The sequence below is a fragment of the Euprymna scolopes genome, chromosome 45 (genome assembly GCF_053919585.1).
Source record: "Euprymna scolopes isolate OS-2025 chromosome 45, ASM5391958v1, whole genome shotgun sequence".
Lineage (NCBI taxonomy): Eukaryota > Metazoa > Mollusca > Cephalopoda > Sepiida > Sepiolidae > Euprymna > Euprymna scolopes.
In genome coordinates, this window is record NC_136526.1 from 52920444 (window position 1) to 52937042 (window position 16599).

The following is a 16599-nucleotide window of genomic DNA, read 5'->3' on the forward strand; positions in this document are numbered from 1 at the left end:
TAATCCTTGAAGTTTGTAAGAACCTAAGCATATATATATATACTAGTATATATATATATATATATATATATATATATATATATATATATATACATACATACATACTTTTGCACTCCATTTTTGTTTCATTTTACTTCAGTTGAAGCTCTCAGAAATCCAGAGCCCCCCCCCCACTTCCTGAGGCTAACACTGCATCTCTATATGATATATATATATATATATATATATATATATATATATATATATATATATGCAAATATTCCATTAAAGTTTTCCTTTACTTCTCAAACACCAAGTTGTTTAAGAAATTAAGAACATAATTTTTCTTTTCTCAATTGACTGATGTCTTTGCTGTTGCACCAATCGCAAAACCGGACAGAACGAATGTTTAAATTAAGGTTAGACAATCGAAAACAGGAGATGATTTTTGAAAATATTGTCGAAAAAAGCGACTCCTCCCTGTAAAAAAGTACCCAGTTGAGGTTGAAGGAATTAATGTTTTTGGCTAGTTTTTCAATATTTGTCATCCGAAGGGTCGAGCTTCAAAGCGATACCAATCTCATGTAAATCTGTCGAAAGTTTTAGGCATATATACATTTAAACAGACAGGTGAGATTTATATTATAGATGAACCCATCTGCTGTCACAGTTCTTCACTGGCCTGGTTGCAGGCAGCATTTATGAACACTTCTTCAGAGCATACTTGGATAAAGAACAAAGTTGTTTATTAATCCTTGAAGTTTGTAAGAGGCACCAGAACCTAAGCATATATATATATATATATATATATATATATATATATATATATATATATATATTACTTTTGCACTCTTTTTTTGTTTCATTTTACTTCAGTTGAAGTTCTCAGAAATCAAAAGGCCCCCGCTTCCTGAGGCTAACACACTTCATCTCTCTCTCTCTCTCTCTCTCTATATATATATATATATATATATACACGAGATAAATACATATGCAAATATTCCATTAAAGTTTTCCTTTACTTTTCAAACACGAAGTTGTTTAAGAAATTAAGAATATAGCTTTCCTTTTCTCAATTTAAATGTTGAAGTATTTTTTGTATATACAGCATAATAATCTCACATGCAATTCCTGATTTTTTATATGCATGTGCCTTGTCGAAACTAATTCTTCAGAAAATGTAGCATAGGCCATCTACAACTTTTTGTAGATGTTTTTGTAGCAAGGAGTCCTTTTGTACAGGGTGAGGATGCTGGCCCCACGCCCAACCTTCCCAGAAGATACATACAGTGCCTAGTCTTCCCAAATGGTCACCCATCTGGTACTGGCCAGGCTTAACGTTGCTTAACTTTGGTGATCTGGCGAGAACCGGTGTGTCAACGTGATTGTGCCGTATTTCAGAAAATGTAGATCTACATATTTCGTGCGAAAATTATTTCTCTCATCTGTAGACGCACATGCTGTGTTAGATGTGATATTCTGGAAAATAAAGATGTGCATGACAGGAAAATATTTTTTCATGGAGCTTAATTTTTTTCTAATCTTTTCCATGATGATCGTGTTTGAAATTTTGCTCCACTTTGTAACATAGCGCAGATGTGTGTATGCAAACGCATGTGAAACGCAATGATAAAGAAAAAGAATGATCAGGTTAGAGATATGAAGAACCTTTAAGACATGATGGACATCACAGCTGTGAAAAGAGGATAACTTGAAGTATTTTCATATATACAGCATAATCACATCGGCATAACGGTTCTCATCAAATCACCCAAGTTAAGCAACATCGAGCCTGACTATTGTGGGGTACAAATCACCCCTATTTGAGAACTAAGTGGAATCAACTAGTCCTATGAATACCAGTGGTTTCAGAGACTAAATGGAGACATTCATACCATGCTTAATTGCATGCTACGAATACGCTCCTCTCCTACCACTTTAGTGGCTCCTGTATTCTTTATGATAAATACATATTATATTTTATACACTTTACACTACTTGTGGTTTCTTTCATTTGTAACCCCTAGCACGGGTCTACAACACTGACTAGTACCAGAGGGTGACCGTTTAGGAGTTCTATGTGCTTTATGTGATTCCTGCTTATCTCCTTCACTTGCCACTGCTATTTAACAATGCCGACTAAAGAGAGGATAGAGCTATGGTTGGAGATTGCGAAACTCCTGTCCACAAAATTTAATGCACAGGAACTCTTACAATGAAAGGTATCCATAGTCTGTCAAGACTGAAGACAGTTACCAGTATTTTTTGTGATATTTTGGTTTTTGTGAATTTCAGGACAATAATTCATCTAGTTTACTGGAGTATCCAACTTTGTGTTGCTATTGGAGACAGTGAGTCATTCCTTGTAAAAGCTCGTGTAGATTAGCCATACCAATAAGATCTTATTTGGGCTTTAAATACTATGTGATTTGGAATATTTAGTTAAAATTTACTTGTAAAAACATTATCTTCATGCTAGGTTGCTCTATCAAAATCTAGTAGTATCCTTTTTTTGTCAAATTAGCTTTTATGATTGCAGTTCATTTTATATCATAAGAACTTGATATTTCCTTATCTTTTCCATTCTTAGCTCTGTTTTATGGCAACCTACTTTCTCATGTCACTATGTCAGGTTTAATAGCTGTTTCCTAGCGTAGTGGATGGCTACATACCTTGTAAACGGAGCTTATTTACAAACAGTGAGCCTCGCATTTTTCACCCAATTAAGTAGCGGGTGAGATTATTTACAACAGTGCTCTACCTAAAGAGGGAGAGGGCATGTCTTTTAGAAGAAACGAACGCATCAATTTTCTTTAATTGCAGGCTGAACAATTATTCACAACTAACTTCTAAGGTTTCTCCTACTTTCTCATTGTCACGTTCAACAGTGGTTTCCTAGATACAGAGCTGTAGGAATTGCATAATGATAGTGGATGACTACATACCTTGCAAACGGAACTATTAAACCTGACAGTGATATGGAGCAAGCAGAAGAAAAAAGCAACTTCACAAGTTAGTGTTCCAATGATGGTAGTTTTTTTTAATTATTTTTAATGGTATCGGTTAATAGGGATCTTCCCAAAATTCCAGTTTCATATCATACATTAGACCTTGGTATTTTCTTATCCTTTTTCTCTCAGCTCTGTGTAAACCAGCATTATTAGTGTTATTTTTGACGTTCATCTTCGTCGCCAACTGTTATGTTTGCAGGTTGAACCAAATCTATATTTTTATAAAGTAATAGGGTTCGTGTGTTTCTGTCTGTGTGTACAGCTCTCCATCATCAACGAAATATAAAGGAGGTAAGAGGGTAGATCTCTCCTGGTAGAGAAACATTAGAACCCATTTTAGGATGTTTCTGTTATAGGAGACATAAGAATCTTTGCCTAATTTCTTTATATACTATTCTACAAACCACCCCCATATCGAATGACTTATGCTCATTTGCATATCACATTATATTAAATCTCTTTAACTAATTACCTCGACCTTATTACATATTGGAAATATTCTAATCATTTCAACTGTACTATTTACAAAATCTATTTAACATTTAATCTATCTATCTATATATCACATTATATTAAATCTCTTTAACTAATTACCTCGACCTATATTATATCTATAAAAACAGAGATGTGTGTGCCACAGACGATTTCTGATTGGTTAATCCAATAATCACATCTCCTAAAAAACAATCGTTTCTATGCTCTTACCTTTACCATAAAATATTATGGCTTTATTTATTGTCCATCTTGGAAGGGTTTAATTTTTTAATAACTTGTTATTTACAAATTAAAAAAATACGAAACTATTATACGAAACTAAACTACACGAAACGCGCACACACGCACACACACACGTTCACTACCGTCACGTTGTTATGGCAACCAAACCCGCTGACTACATAAACAGTAAACACACACAGTAAATGTGATTTTCTTCATTTTCTCATTTCACTCGTGGTCTTAAATTCATTTCGGGTTTGTATTACTGTACACATAGATTCGAATAAGTTGCCAAAAAACAAATATATAACAAATAAATGTTATCAAAGGCAAGATAAATTACTTTTCTACCAAACTGGATATATTTTTCGTGTTTTTATTCAATTTAACATGTTTATTCAGCTCGAAAAGCATACAGTGTTTACCGATGTATTGAAAAATTCAAGATGGCGGCCGATTCTCTCTTTAACACGGTAAGTTTGGAAAAAGGTGTAATAAATAAAAAACCGGTTAAAATACTGTTAAAAACTCGCTCAATATATGTTACCGTGACATAGGTTGACATATATTCGGCGGGTTTTTAATAGTATTTTGTATAGTTTTTTATTTATAACACCTTTTCCCAAACTTACGGTGTTAAAGAATGTGTGAGACGCCATCTTGAATTTTCCAACACATCGGTAAACACTATATTCTTTTCGAGCTGAATAAACATGTTAAATTGAATAAAAACACGAAAAATATATCCAGTTTTTATCGGTTTTTTACCTTTTCTGCAGAAGTACAAAAAAACGGAAGGTACTTTTACAGAATGTTAAACTATTCTTTCGAAGAAATTTAGCAAGAATACCTGTAAACCAGGAAATCGGTAAAATGTCATCATGGATGAATACTTGTCTATTATAATTTCTACCCTTGACAAAAACTTAGCCATAACAAAAGAGATTTATTGTTCAGATTGTTTTTGAGATTGATTTCTAAACAGATATTTTATAAATAAAATCAACTTTAAAATTAAAGACTTAAATTACAATAATTGAATTTAAACATTCTTATTTCAATATTTGGCACATAACACCTGCAAAAATGATCACAATGTCAGGATTTCATTTTATTTCAGAATCGATGGCAAATTGTGTAGATTGATATCTCATTATATTAAATACTAATATTTAACATTAGTTTATCATTTAAGCCGATAAAAAGCCCTTTTTTTTTTCGAGTCATAAAAGGATTTGGAGTTTCCTAATCAACCTTTCGGGTGCAGTTGCACGCTCTCAATATAACTAAAGTGTTGGATTTAAAAAAATTGGTTCATTAAAACTAAACAGGTTTAGTTTTAATAAAAAAAAAAAAATTTTTTAATCGCTTTGGTAATTAGATATGTCGTATGGTTATCCCTAATCGCTGAATAAAACCGCTAACGAGTTGAATGATTACGACATAAAATTAAACTCGGGTTCCTGAAACGGAAACTTCGTTTGTTTTTGTTTTTTTCTTATTAATATATTTACATTGTTATTTTGTTTTCATTTTCAATCATTCGAACAGTTTTCTTTTTCAAGTAATCCAAGTTACAAAATTCCCACTGTTTACTATGCTAAAATCACAATGACTAATGTATACCTATTAACCCTTATCCTTGAGTGGCCTCTGGGCCTTGATAAGTGGTGATACCCATGTAAAAAAAAAAAATCACTCGAACAGTTTTCTTTTTATAATGTACAGTTTTAAAAGTTTAAAAACTATATAGTTTTTACTTCAGGAAAATTAATGGGTCAGTTTTTACGATGTGCCCTGTTAAAATACTGTTAAAAACTCGCTCAATATATGTTACCGTGACATAGGTTGACATATATTCGGCGGGTTTTTAATAGTATTTTGTATAGCTTTTTATTTATAACACCTTTTCCCAAACTTACGGTGTTAAAGAGGGTGTGAGACGCCATCTTGAATTTTCCAACACATCGGTAAACACTGTATGTTTTTCGAGCTGAATAAATATATTACATTGAATAAAAACACAAAAAATATATCCAGTTAGGTAGAAAAGTAACTTATCTTGCCTTTGATAACATTTATTTATATATTTGTTTTTGACTATTTTTTCGAATCTATGTGTACAGTAATACAAACCCACGATATGAATACTCACGTTGTTATATATATATATATATATATATATATATATATATATATATATATATATATATATATAAATGAGATTATAGCAGTTAAAAAACATTTTAAAACACACACACACCTTTTTCAAAGTGATCAGAAATCGTATAAAAGTAAAAAGGGTAAATTTTTACTTACTTTCCAACTTAATCACCTTTAACGTGACTTTTACAGTTTTTTTTTAATGGAATTAATTTACCGATACAAAAGAAATGATAAGTAAATAAATCCATAAATAAATATTATAAATGGTGTATTTTAATACTTGCCAGGATGCGGAGGAAAATGAATGAAGGGGGAGGGGAATAAAATAACATTTTGGAAACAGAGTAAGTTTGAAAGAATTGCTTTGCACAGAAAGAAATTAATGAAAAAATAAAATTAAATTTCTTTTCTTTCTTGATTTTTTTTTAGTTTTTTATGAAAAAGGAAGTCAAAATTAAGACTATAAAAAACAATTTTTATTAAGAGCGAACCTCAGTCGTCAGGTCTGTAAAAAAAGACGTGGAATAATAAATGTTTTCTAATACAAATTGTTTTTACTTATGTGTCCATTTGTCTCTTTGAAGTTCGTTTGTTTAATATATCGGTTTGCAATATAATTTTGTCATTCTGTCAGACTCAAATTTTAAATCTATATATCTATAAAAGTGAAAGTGTGTGTGTGTGTGTGTCTGTGTACATTTCCCTACGAAATAACTCTGTCAATTTTTAGTCTACAGACTCGAAATTTGATATACAGTGTACTGAGATTTGGAAAAATCTATGTGATCGGTTTTTAGCCAGAAATTTGGCGATTAAGGGGTCAAAGTTCAACGATTTGAGCTTTGGGAACTCTACCAAACTTCTCCGACAATTTTGGGTCTACACACTTGAAATTTTAGATATAGCTTCCGTGGACATGGATCTAACTTAATAACTTGATTTGAGCCCAAAACAATAAATTTTCAAGGGTCATAATAGGGGTCAAAGTTTTAAAAATTACCCCCTTTTTTTTGCTCAGCATACACCTCCAAACACCCGGGCAACGCCGGGCACCCATGCTAGTAACATATAAGGCAATACAAATGAAGAGTCAACAACAAAGGTAGATCAATAAGAAGTGTATTAAAAAATGTATATTCACAATATATTTACATAATGGTTGTCAGGTAAGAGAGTCTTGGCTGTAGAACATATCTGCTCTCGGCTCGGCCTTTGGTGGCTTCTGGTTAACACACACTTAGACTAACCGAATCTTGCTATTTATGTGTAATATTATCCACATATGTAATTAGGGATATTAATTTCTATTAAAGTTGCTCCTTTCTACTTCTTGTCACAATAGTAAGTTTAATTTTCTAGGTGCATAGTTGTAAGAATTGTTTAGATATATTGGATGGTGTATGATTTATGTCCAAATGTTTTTTTAAGACATTAATCATCAAGACTTGGTCTTGGGTAGCAATTAAAATTCTGTCCTGATCATAGTGGAACAATCTACCTTTTAGATCATCCATAGTCTTTTTTGTTTGAATTGTTCGAATCTCTTTTGCACTTGGTTCACAATGTATATTTGCCAGGTAGTTTTTGTCAAATTTCAGTTGCTCTTAAAATTATTGGAAAGAGATTTTTCAAAGATTCCAGTTTGTTTTTGTGTTGTACATAATACTTTAGTATTTCATTATTTTTTCTCTTGCTCTGTTTAACACAGTATTATTGGAGATATTAACTTCCAAGGTTGCTCCTTTCTCCTTGTCACATATAATTATGTCAGATTTAATAACTCCATTTTCTAGACATGTAGCTCATCGTAGAGTCATCGGGGTTGGTGGATATTATCATGACTTGTTGCAGCATAAAATATTCAATTTTATACATCTTCCAGTAGATATATTTATGTATTTCATTGTATAATAGCCATCTTCTAGAAGAACGTGACAAGTGGATGTCAGGTGGCTTACACTGTCTACTTCTGTATGGCAGAACCTGTGTGTACACGTATATGTTTTGTCAAACTAGATTTCATTAAGAATGAAGATCCACATGTTTCACATGAAAATGGTTTATCACCAGTGTGAACTCGCATGTGTTTCTTCAAACTTGATTTAAGAGCGAATGGAGAGCCACAAATTTCACAAGAGAAAGGTTTCTCCCTCGTGTGTATACGAGTGTGAGCATTCAGATGTGATTTCTCGGAAAATGTAGAGCCACATACTTCACAGAAATATGGTTTCTCGCCAGTGTGTATTCGAATGTGATTCGTTAAATGTGATTTCCGTGCAAAGGCAGAACCACATATTTCACAGGGAAATGGCCTCTCCCCAGTGTGCGTTCGGATGTGTTCTTTCAATGTTATTTGCTGCGAAAATGCTGAGCCACACACTTCACACGAAAATGGTTTCTCTCCAGTGTGTACACGAATGTGTGTTGTTAAATGCGTTTTCTGAGCGAAAGAAGATCCACATATTTCACAGGAATAAGGTTTCTCCCCTGTGTGAGTTCGCATATGTTTTGCAAGATGTGATTTCAAGGCAAAAGAAGATCCGCATATTTCACAGGAAAATGGTTTTTCTCCAGTGTGTATACGCATGTGGCAATCCCATTTAGATTTATGCAGAAACAAAGCAGCACAAAATGGACAAGAAAATGGTTTCTGTTCCGAGACCATATCCATTATATCTGAAAAAAATCAAGGAATTTTATAATTTTTCAAATCAAAAATGTAGTGAGAGAAGATAAATATTTTAATTTTCATTAATATTTAATGAAAACTTTATTTTCAAAATATCGAATAATTTGAACATATTCAGCAATCGATTGACTCAATATCTTGCCCTCACAGAAAATTGTGAATTTCAATTATGTGTTATTCTAAATAGAAAAAATTCAAATATATTCTTAGACCAATTTAGAATAAAGTAAAATCATTTGCAAAAACAAAGCAAAAAGTGTACAAGAAAATGTTTTATATCTGCGAATATTTTGTCCCAAAAGTTTGAAAACACTTGCAAAAACTTTAAATTTTACACACCAAGAAATAATAAATGAGCAAATTAATTCTCAAAATAGAGGTCGGCATTTCCCATTACTTTTTGCCATCAATCTTTTGGATCTGGTTAAAGTACCATTCAGCCGGCTTCAAATCAAAGAATTCTTGATAAGCTTCCTTTCCCTAATCAAACAAGTCAAATCAGCAGCCCTTTAGAAAATGCTGTATTAAGTGGAAAAGGACGGAGCACAATCAGGACTGTAGGCTGAATGGGACAGAACCTCAACACCATCCAGCTCTTCAAACTTGTTTTTGGTTTTCTTGGCAGTGTGTGGCTTAGCACTGTCCTGCTGCTTCAACTTTCCGTAGACCTATGCCAGTTGCTTCAACTATAAAGTTCAACACTGACAGCATGATCACTTTGAGATCGTTGCATATGCAATTATTCCTTAACTTTCTGTAGCACGAATCTTTGAGACTTTCCTGATTGAAAGACCTTGCTTTCAACAGTAACGAATCAAATCTGACAGTATTTTTGCAAATTTCAGGACAAGAATCCATCTAGTTCACTACTTTGTGTTGCTTTTGGAGAAGGTGGGCCATTCCTTGCAAAAGCCAGTCCAGATCTCATTTGGGCTATAAATACTATGTGATTTGGAATATTTAGTAAAAATTTACTTGTAAAAAAATTATCTCCATGCAAGGTTATCAAAATCTAATAGTATCAGTGTGTTTTGTCAAATTAGCTTTTATGATTTCAGTTCATTTTATATCATAATAAGAACTTGATATTTCATCATCTTTTCTATTCTTAGCATTATGTCAGGTTAACAGTTGCTTCCTAGATACATAGCCGTAGGAATTGCATAGTGATAGTGGATGGCTACATACCTTGCAAACGGAGCTATTAAACCTGACAAGCAGGAGAAAAAAAGCAACTTCAGAAATTAGTGTCCCAATAATGGTAGTTTTTCTTTTGTAATTATTTTTAATGGGTTCGGTTGATAAGGATCTTCCCAAAATTCCAGCAACTTCAGAAGTTAGTGTCCCAATAATGGTAGTTTTTTTAATCATTTTTAATGGTATCGGTTAGTAGGGATTCCCAAAATTCCAGTTTCTTTACATGTTGTATTTTCTTATCCTTTCTCTCTCAAACCAGCGTTATTGGATATATTACTAATTTCTACTAAGGCTGCTCTTTTCTACTTCTTGTCCCATATCACAATAGTTGGTTTAATTTTCTAGGTGCGTAGTTGTAAGAATTGTTTTTAATGAGTTCGGTTGATAAGGATCTTCCCAAAATTCCAATTTCTTTTCATGTGGTACATAAGGACTTGGTATTTTGTTATCCTTTCCCTCTCAGCTATATTAAAACTGACAGCTCAATTTTTTTCAATTGTCATCTAAAATTGAAATATGAAGATCACTATAATATAAACGAAAAAAAATTTAATTACATAAAAAATTCAATTTTTTGCAATTATTTACAAACTTTTGGGACAACTAAATAGTAAAAAATACAAGCAATTCCATTTTTATAAACCAAAAATAACTAAATCGCCTTTTCAAACAACAAGCATATATTTGCACTCCAAACAAGTATATATTTGTATTACAAAAAAAGCATAGATTTGTATTATACCTTTTCTGAATAAAAATGCGATCACTTGTGCATTTTAGTTATTTTAAATAATATTTTGTTTTTGTAGAACTCCACTACCTAATGTATACACTATCTAAAAAGTTTTATGTTGCACTTCAGTGGTTTCATACAAGTTCGACAGGTTAAGTTCTAGAAGGAAAACTCCAAAATAACACCAGTCTTTTATTGTATATTTTGGGTTAATTTGAGGCTAATTGTTTTCTTCCAGAGCAATTGCTGTTCCAGAGCTATTGAGCTCTTTCAATGATACAGAGGTGAACAAAATTCTGTTTTCACAATACTATCTCTCTTAAACTAGTTGCATTAACGAAAATAAGATGTTTACTTATATATATATATATATATATATATATATATATATATATATATATATATATATATATATCAAGGAAACCCTATCTGAAAATGTCAGTTTCATGTAGCCTTAATGAAAAAACCTTTATGCAAAATTTTTAATATAAATAACCTTTATGTAAAAATCTTTATGTAAATAACCTTTATGAAGAAATATTTATGAAAATAATCTTTATGAAAAAAACAAAACATTAAAATTAATTCATAATTAACTAATGTAGAAGAGTTAAGTACGTCTTAGGGTGGATTACTCTTGACACATTTCAAAAATCGAAATTAAAAACTAATTGTATCTATTTATTATGATGGCGAAATTATGATTAACAATAAAGTAGAAAATTAATTAAAAATGAAAATGGTTTACGGACAAATTTAAAGCTACACATAAATAAACAACATAAAGTTAGAGGAAGTAACATAAAACCGTCAAAGTACATGTTTTATGTAATAATGCGGTTATATTTAACAGACTGTGATATGAAAAATAGATAACATTGCTTGTAGTTGAAATTGACCATAAAAAGTAAGCAGATATTAGTTTTTAAGGAAAATTCATTTTTTTTTATTTTGGGGTCAAATAATGAAGAAACATCCAGTAAAATATTTATAGAGAAAAAATGCCGACATTATCCTTAGTAATTTCAAGTTGTTAATAAAACCAAAATATTTATAAAATAGTTTGATGAAATATAACAACAATTTAAGTTTAAGAATTTTTTTTGCGTGTGATTTCACAATTACAAGCTAAGTACGTCTTAGGATGGATTACTGTTGACACATTTCACAATATAATCACAAGCTAAGTACATCTTAGGATGGATTACTGTTGACACATTTCACAATATAATCACAAGATAAGTACATCTTAGGATGGATTACTGTTGACACATTTCACAATATAATCACAAGCTAAGTACATCTTAGGATGGATTACTGTTGACACATTTCACAATATAATCACAAGCTAAGTACATCTTAGGATGGATTACTGTTGACACATTTCACAATATAATCACAAGCTAAGTACATCTTAGGATGGATTACTGTTGACACATTTCACAATATAATCACAAGCTAAGTACATCTTAGGATGGATTACTGTTGACACATTTCACAATATAATCACAAGCTAAGTACATCTTAGGATGGATTACTGTTGACACATTTCACAATATAATCACAAGCTAAGTACATCTTAGGATGGATTACTGTTGACACATTTCACAATATAATCACAAGCTAAGTACATCTTAGGATGGATTACTGTTGACACATTTCACAATATAATCACAAGCTAAGTACATCTTAGGATGGATTACTGTTGACACATTTCACAATATAATCACAAGCTAAGTACATCTTAGGATGGATAACTGTTGACACATTTCACAATATAATCACAAGCTAAGTACATCTTAGGATGGATAACTGTTGACACATTTCACAATATAATCACACTTATTTTTAAAACAATAGAAACAATACACTCAGCATGATACTAAATGCTTTACAAACTAAATGTTTCTCAATTTTTAAATGAAAATAAACAATTCATATTATTTGCATTCTTTACACTACTGTTTTCATGTTGAGTTTGATTCTCACAGCATTTCGATTGATGTAGCAGTCGATCTTCTTCAAGTATTTTAAGTTATTTTACAGATGACTGGCCGTGAAGCTGCCACCAAGAAAAGAACTTTGTTAATATTTTTGAGCTGAATATTCTTAAAACTGAATTCGAGGCAAGTAAACGTGCAACATAATGAATTTCATAGGAGGATGTCACAAGTTTCTTTCTTAGAAGTGCACACCTGTGGAACTCTGTTCTGCTTGTCTGTTTCCCATCTGACTACAACTTGGATGTCTTCAAGTCCAACATAAACAAATTCCTGATGAACCGCCCCCTTAAGTAAGACACTTTATCAAATCTCCATTACTAATGATTACTACGATACTATCCCATTGATTACTGTACACGCAATAACTCTTATCCCCCAGTGGCTTCCGGGCCTTGATAAGTGGTGACTACCTTGTAAAAAAAAAAAAAAGAAAAAAGTATATCACGTTGAAGTTGTGAATCAGGATGGAACCGCCCCCTTAAGTAAGACACTTTATCAAATCTCCATTACAAATGATTACTATGATATTATCCCATTGATTACTGTACATGCAATAACCCTTATCCCCCAGTGGCTTCCAGGCCTTGATAAGTGGTGACTACCTTGTAAAAAAAAAAAAAAGTATATCACGTTGAAGTTGTGAATCAGGATGGAATTTTGAATGGAACCCTTTATTTAATCCACAGGACTAGCATGGTCTTTGTATTGAAGTGAATGTAGAGAGAGAACAGAAAGCCATGCTGTAAGTTTAAGCCCTAAAATGTAGTACTGTTGCCACATCTGGGCAGGAGCTTCTTGGGAACTTATCCTGCCTAGACAAAGTTTAAAACCAGCTTTTCCTTTTCTCTTACCTACAACCTTTTTCCCAGAAGAGACGTTGCGAATGTGTCTCTACTCTTTAGTTATTTTCATAGAAAGTGCTCGTCTGAGCTCCGATCTATGATCCCTCTTGCCAAACTTTCACAAAAGCTTTAACCACTCTCAATTTCCAACACTTTTTATCTATGCCTACATCTAAACGTGGTTTCCATAAATAAAGCTTCTTTCTTTCCACCTGTGGAATTTTGTTCTACTGCTTTTTAGCTGACTACAATGTGGTCACCTTCAAGCCCAATATAAACAAATTCCTAATGATTGTCCCGATGACTACCATACAATTATTAACCTTATTCTCGAGTGGCCTTTAGGCCTTGATAACCGGTAACTTTCTTGGAAAAATAAAACTAAAAGCTTATTTGGAATTAAAATACATTCAAGAAAACTTTTAAAGTGATTTTATTTATTAAAGAAATTTAAATTTTGCAACAAAAAATACAATCATACTTTTCAACAATGACACAACTATAAAAAGATGGTAGCTTTCATTAATTTCAAAATTTATATAGATTTATTTTAATTCTATAAATGTTCAAATGATGTACCTTCATTTAAATAGATTAACAAGAAGAAATTAAAATTCATGTATTATTAAAAAAAAATTAAACACTAGGTTATTATAAGAAACAAAACCTGTTATACAATTTTATACAATGCTCTTTATAACATCGATAATAATAATAATAATAATAATAATAATAATAATGTTAATGTTAATAAGGAGAAACGGAGCAAATAGCCAGAGAGGTGAAAGGGATATGGATGATGAAAAAAATAAAGATAGTGCCTATATTAATAGGAGCACTAGGAACAATTTCAAAAGAACTTTGAGAAGAGAATGGGAGAAACTAGGATTGTTCTTATGTTTATTTCAATTCAATTAATGTTTTATTTTGTGTTATTTGTGTGAACTCATGCAAATGACAATGAGGTTTTCATTTAGCTAATAACTTGTCATATCAATCAATTTTTCCAACTTAAATACTTTTTATTTATCGTTGAAATGTCATAAAAACATCATTTTGTTCACTTTGTTAAGTACCAGATGTAGCAGAAATTTTTTTTTTTTTTTGGCACGGTGGTCACCACTTATCAAGGCCCGGAAGCCACTCATGGATAAGGGTTATTGCAAGTACAGTGGGGGAAATTTTTCACACTGGATTCAGCTAGACGGGTGTTTTTCGTGAAGGATTCGCGAGGGGGGACCAGAGATTGAAGTTCAGACGAGCACCTGCCATGGAAATAATGATAAAACAAGGATAGGCTCCCAACGTCTCTTCTGTGGAAGAGAGGTTGCAGGGTAGATAAAAGAGCATCCCCCACTAAGCCACAAAGTCTATTTTGTACCCTGTCAAGGCAGGATAGGCTGTTTTTAGCAGCTCCTGCCCAGATATGGCAGCAGAATTCCATCCTACATTTTGAACTTTCAACTATATGTTCCTAACGAACTTATGCAAGTGGCATTTAGTTCCTATTTACAATGCCTCCCCACGGAACAGTTAGACACCAGGGTCGTTTTTTAACATGGAGAAAAGGAACAAAAATAAAAATTGTCTCAGTCGTGAAGGATTTCTTCTCCACTGACAGAGAACAAGAAATTGAAGTGCAGCATCTGAAGAACAGATGGTATTTATTTGCTCCCCCACCGAGCAAATTAGGCACAAGGCCGATTTTTTAAGTGAGGAGTGAAGGGGAAATGGGGACCAACTCCCCGGGGAGTAGGGGAGTTGGATAGTGACAATTGGTATGAAGGGTTGCCCCTACATTGACCAGGGTCTTATATGTGGAGTTGCCCCCACATATGGTCTTTGCTTGCAGTATCTGCCGGAACAGATACTACACTTTGATCTTTGTCCGAAGGCCAAGTGCACATCGTGCTTTCACTGCAGAAATATTTTTAAAGAAAGGTGAATCTGTAACTACAACATTAATAGCTTTCCGAGTTCATTACAAGTTAGGACGGCATGATGCCGTTCCAGATAGAAAATCAATACAGCTATGGGTTGTAAATTTCAGAGCTACAGGTTCAGCACTTAAAAGAAAGCCTCCTAGAAGTGCTCAAATGCCAAATAGTATTTTAGCTGTGAGACATTCTATTACTGTCTCCCAACACATTCAACTTGCAATCAGGCCTTGGTTTTGGGATTGTCTGATTGAACAGTCAAAAGAATTTTACACACTGATATACAGTTCCATCCATACAAATTAATGATTGTTAGGATACATTTGCTACGGTCGATTGTTCAAATGCATTTTTCAATTTATATATTTGCTAAATCTATTTTTGTCATTCGTCTACAATATATACACACTGACAGCAAGTAAAGCACAATACAACTGATCTATAAAATAATATTTTGTTTTATTTCACACTGACAACAGTTTGGGATTTACAGTTAAACTTGTATTTTGACAGCAATGAAGGCACGTAGAGGTGGTGTGGATATTTGGTGGTTAAGAATGTGCCAGCTTATTCTAGCTGCCTTACTTTTTGTATGTGTCGATTTATGTAAGCGTTGCTTTACCCTGAAGTGTTTAATATTTCTCACCGTCTATTGTTTAATATTTCCTTTGACTGATATCCTCTCACATATTTCTGGTCAAATTATGCAATAGAATTAATAAAATTGAACACAAGCTATCAATAGTGAAAACATCGTCAGAAGAAAATTTTAATGCTTTTTAACTGATAAAAAGCGGCTATAAAGGGAGGTAATTAGTTTCCTATTATTTAATGTTTGAGCTGATGATGTTTCTTTGTGTCACTGGACGTACAGACGAGTAAATTAATATTTAGATTGAACGCAAAGCTATCACTAGTGAAAACATCAATAGTAGTTAGGAAGTATGTTAGCTGACTATTACTGAAAAAAAAAACAGATACAGGTTTATGTTGTATATAGGGCAATTATACGTTTGTCATCACTTATTTGGGTTTCGATTTCTCATTCAGAAAATAAATTTATTTATGATTTGTATCAGTCATAAATAAAACATCCATTCTACAGGAAACATTCTGCAGGAACCTTTTCATCAACTACAAATCCGGCCTACCACTTGAAGATAAACTTAGTTAGATATGTGCAGAAATCACTCGCATACAGAACAAATGCTCCAATCCTGCTGACAAAGCCAAACACACTATCAACTTCCATCAAACTCTCTCTGTCATATCCAGCCTCAGCAATAGAAAATGATGCAGGCACTAGACACTATCTAACATCTGCT

At 32.6% G+C, this 16599-nt stretch overlaps 1 long non-coding RNA gene across 2 annotated transcripts in view; it reads right to left on the minus strand.

The window, feature by feature from the left end:
• Window positions 1–1933: 1933 nt before the first annotated feature.
• Window positions 1934–16599, minus strand: part of LOC145269646 (uncharacterized) — a 30347-nt gene continuing 15681 nt past the window's right edge. The window contains exons 2-3 of one of the 2 annotated variants that reach the window (XR_013865157.1): window positions 6940–8549; window positions 1934–3201 (exon numbers count right to left, since the gene is read on the minus strand). This is a non-coding gene — a long non-coding RNA (uncharacterized LOC145269646). Of the gene's footprint in view, window positions 3202–6939; window positions 8550–16599 lie in introns of those variants that run through there. The other variant, XR_013865156.1, reaches the window with a different exon arrangement.